The sequence below is a fragment of the Sorex araneus genome, chromosome 1 (assembly GCF_027595985.1).
Source record: "Sorex araneus isolate mSorAra2 chromosome 1, mSorAra2.pri, whole genome shotgun sequence".
Taxonomy (NCBI): Eukaryota; Metazoa; Chordata; class Mammalia; order Eulipotyphla; family Soricidae; genus Sorex; species Sorex araneus.
Genome location: NC_073302.1, coordinates 37,731,979 through 37,736,559, shown reverse-complemented (window position 1 = coordinate 37,736,559; position 4,581 = coordinate 37,731,979). Strand labels below are relative to the sequence as shown.

The 4,581-nt window shown below is 47.5% G+C and overlaps 1 pseudogene; it reads right to left on the bottom strand.

Moving 5' to 3' along the window:
• Nucleotides 1–1,516: 1,516 nt before the first annotated feature.
• Nucleotides 1,517–2,218, bottom strand: LOC101556116 (exosome complex component RRP46-like; annotated as a pseudogene).
• Nucleotides 2,219–4,581: the final 2,363 nt, after the last annotated feature.

The following is a 4,581-nucleotide window of genomic DNA, read 5'->3' as shown; positions in this document are numbered from 1 at the left end:
TATTTTCCTAATCTTTCCAACACCGACCTTACAACTCATCTCCAATAGCATGCATACTAATTAATTTGTTTTCCATATAGTAATAAGATTAACAACTGCACATTTACACGGGGTACTGAGTCATGTTCAAATAAAACAAGTTCTAATGAGAAAAATTGGATGCAGCAGCAAATCATGTCCCACTCGGCAATCCAGGTTTATGTGTGTTTGTCTGTCTTGGCGACACATATTTTTGTCAGGATCTCACTGTAAACAAGATGATTTCTTTCATGTTGGGTTAGTCTGGGTAAATTTGTTTAATGAACAACAAAGTCATTGTAAACATTGCACAAATCTGAGTGCCTTGCTGCGTGGCTAGGAATCTCTTAAGCTGCTTCCAAAAAATCAAACGTGCCAACCACAAAAATGATATTGAGAGAAACATTATTAATATGTCAGTTCTCTTATATACAGAATCTTGTACAGTTCTCTCCTGGACAACTGTTGAAATGATATGTGATTTAGTACAGTCACTGTGCCTGTCCGAATTCATGCCTCAGTTTCTCTCTGTTAAGTGGAAACTATTTACTAGTCCCAAGACTCTCTTACTAGGATCAACTTGCAGGCTTTGAAAAAAATTACAGGGCCTAGTTAGAGAGATAGTACAGTGGATAAGGCACTTACATTTCATGCTGCTAAAGCAGATTCAGTCCCCAGTCCCTACACATGGTTCCCCAAACTCTGTCAGGAGTCATCCTTAGGCACAGATAGGTATGACCAAAAAAAAAAAAAGTGCCAAAATCAAACAAACAAAACAACCAGGGCCATCTATATGGTTCAGAGGGCTGAGCATATGATTTACAAGTAGGAGGAGGCCCAAGGTTCATCAGGAGCAACCTGGGAGTTGCTTCTAACACTACCAGGTATGAATTAAAAAAATAAGTAACCTACAATAACCAAGTTGTCTTACTAAATCACTTTTCAGTGCAGGGTCTCAAAATGCACAATATATATATGTATATATATTGTATATGCCTCTCGGAGAGCCTGGCAAGCTACCGAGAGGATCCTGCCCACACGGAAGAGTCTGGGAAGTTCCCCTTGGCGTATTCGATATGCCACATACAATAACAATAACAGGTCTCATTCCCCTGACCCTGAAAAGGGCCTCCAATCATTGGGAAAAACAAGTAAGGAGAGGCTGCTAAAACCTCAGGGATGGGCCGAATAGAGACATTACTGGTGCCCTCTCGACAGTGATATAATGGCAGTGATACACACACACACACACACACACACACACACATATAGGGACACACCTGGTTATGCTCAGGACTTATTCTTGGCTTGCTCTGTACTCAGAGATCACTCTTAGTGGAACCATATGTGCCCTGCTCACTGTACTATTATTGCAGCAACCAGAACCTTTCTTTTTTCTTTAATTGAATCACCCTGTGATAGTTACATGATCAAGTTTTTTTTTTGGGGGGGGGAGACAGGGCCGGTTTATTCTGCAGGGTGGGGGTGGGGGGCGCCCCTCAGCTCTTGGAGTAACGTCTCTGCAGTGAGTCCCGGTAGAAGTGGAAGATGTGGTGGGTGGCTGCCTGGGCCACGGCCAGACACTGCTGGAGCTTGGCATCAGTGTAGAGGCCCTTGGTGCTGGACATGAGCAGCTTGCACTCCATGCTGTCCAGGGCGAAGGTCAGGACTGCACGGGCCTCCTGCTCTTGCCGGGCTGTGGGGTTCAGCACTAGGGTCCCATCAGACTTCAGGGCACAGGTGACCCCACAGAAGAGGGCCCTCATGGGCACCCCGCATCCACCAAGGCCATGCAGGTGGCATTCAGGCAGCAGGCCAGGAGAGAGCCAGTGTCACTGATGACCTGCAGCACTACAGTGATGGAGGTTCGGGTATGCAGGGCCCCCAGGACCACAGCTTCACATGTGTTCCTGATGAGTCTCTCCCGACTCTTCTCCGCTACGGCAGGGAGTCCAATCTTGGGCCTCAGGATCACCTCGAGCGTGGCCTTGTTGAAGATCTCCTTGCTGACCTTGACCTCAGCTGGCCCGTACACCCCCGCCAGGACAGAGGTGTCCCCTTGCAGGAAAGAGGCAGAGCCATCCGGTCAGGACAACAAATTCTGTTCGCAGGCAAAGTGCTGAAGGCTGCAACCCGGGCCCCTGGGACCAGCCTGGGCTTCAGACTCAGAGCACACCTTGGAGTCAGACAGCACTTCCATCGCCTCCAGCTTCACGTGCAGGTAGAGCCGTTTCCCATAGTTACATGATCAAGTTTTACATACAATCAGAACCTATTTTTAAGAACAAGTTCCTCCGGTGACTGGATAGATATTCCTTTCACAGTCCTCGCATTATTCTTTGTGACCTCATGCCACAGTAACCCACGACAATATGATTTGAGCACAGGGAGATAGGTCAGAGGTTAGGGGTTCGTGCTTCACATGAGCAAGGACTCTAGTTCAATCCCCAGTACTGCTTAAGCCCCTAAACACCACCAGGCATGGCTCTAATAGTTCCCAGCTCTACTGGGCCTGATCATTGAACCATCTGGCCTGGTTTACCTAAATGGCCAGAAGTGGCCCTTGAACCATGAGCACTGTTTGGGAGTTCACAACTGAACAAATAAAATCCACGATTTAAAAAAATCCATCTTGGTGGGGCTGGAGCAGTAGCACAGTGGGTAGGGCATTTGCCTTGCACGCGGCCGGGTTCGATTCTCAGCATCCCATATGGTGCCCTGAGCACCGCCAGGGGTGATTCCTGAGTGCAGAGCCAGGAGTAACTCCTATGCATCACCGGGTGTGACCCAAAAAGAAAAAAAAATCCATCTTGGGAAAATACTGCTATGCTTATCTGAGCCACAGAAGAGAAATGAGTAGGGAGGCAGAGAATCCAATTCTAGTCTTGAGTTCCCCTTCAAGCTAACCAAAGGAACGCTGGAAAGTCTCTGTACTTCATTTCTTTTTATTCAGAAAACAAGGAAATTAGACCAGGTGGTGTTGGGGCAGTGGGGACATCCTAGACTTTAACTAGTCTGACTTTAGGATTTGCCTCATTACACATAAACTACTATCTAGTTGACTCTGTATGTGTGAATGTGTGTGTGTGTGTGTGTGTGTGTGTGTGTGTGTGTTGTGCTGGGGATCCAACTCAGGACCGCATACATGGAAGCTACGGGCTCTCTCCTCAGTCAGATTCTAGACCCCGATTGATGTAGGGGAACAGGTAGAGCCATAAAGTTTACTTAATGCTCCTCTACAGTGGTCTATTCATTTTTCTCGAGTTCGAGGAAATCTCTCCGGACTCCCGTCTAGAGTGGGTGCTTCCTTGGAGTCTTAGAAAAAGTAAATTGGGAATCTGCAAGAAATTTTACAAAAAGGGCAAGTTCTCACTTGGCATGGTTGTCTTAGAGCTGCCCAGTTCCTTCCCTTCCCTTCCTCCCACCCCACCCCATCCCTTATAGAGCCTTTCAGTAAGAATAGTGCTATCCTTCCACCTCCACACCCTGTGCTGACTGAGCAACCCCCCTAATCAATCTGACCTTCCAGGTTTCTTCATATACAAATGATGGTACTGCCTGCAGCACGGTGAGGGGAGAGAGGAGGGTGGAGGCTGCATATAAATAAGGTGTCAAACCCCAATTGCCATTTCTATGATGGGGTCCTGGATCTATCCACGTGGCCAAGTAGCCGTGTGGTAAATGGGGGTTCCAGGCTTTGCGTTGATAAACCCAAGGAAGAATTGGGAGGGGGATCATTTCCCATTAGGAGGCCCCGTTCAGCAACACTCTGGCATTACCTGCCTGGGCTGCCTTCCGTGTTGCTCTGTAGGGAGTCGGGGTTTAATGAAGTAGGATAAACCACACACGCACATTAGTTAGCCTCTGCACAGGCAGGATTAACTTTACACTCCATTTGCAAGAGCAAAGCTCCTCTCCTAGAGTTTGTTATAAAGGGATTTAGAATCACAGAATGATAGAGCTGGAAGAGAGCCCCAAAGACATCATCATAATCCTCCCTAGTCATTTTACTGAGGGTCAGACTGAAGTCCAACAAGAGGAAGGGGCCTGCCCAAGGTCACCTACAGGACTAGTGGCACCACTCTGGGTGGAGCCCAGGCCTTCTGTTCCCTGGGCCTGTGCCCTCTGAGTGTCATCTTTCCTGGGATGCCCTCTCCAACCCCACTGGACTGGAGCTCTTTTAGAAGAGGAACACTATTTAAATTTTTGTTTGTTTGCTTATGCTTTTTAAATGACACCTGGCAATGATCAGGGGCTATTCCTGGTGTGTGCTTGGATATTGCCCCCAGTGGAACCAGAGAATAAAGCCCAGGATCACCCTCAGTGGAACCAGAGAATAAAGCCCTGGTCTCCTGCATGCAAAGCATGTACGCAGCCCATTGAGCTATCTCTCTGGCCAACAACCACTTTTTATTTGCCTTTGTATCCCCGTTGCCTTGTGCAGGGTCTATCATATGAAAGAAACAAAGGGACATTTGTTGAGTGAATAGACAACCATATGAAAAATGTCAACCAATAACTAAGAACAGGGAAGAAGAAGGGAGACATTGAGAGCCGGTTGGA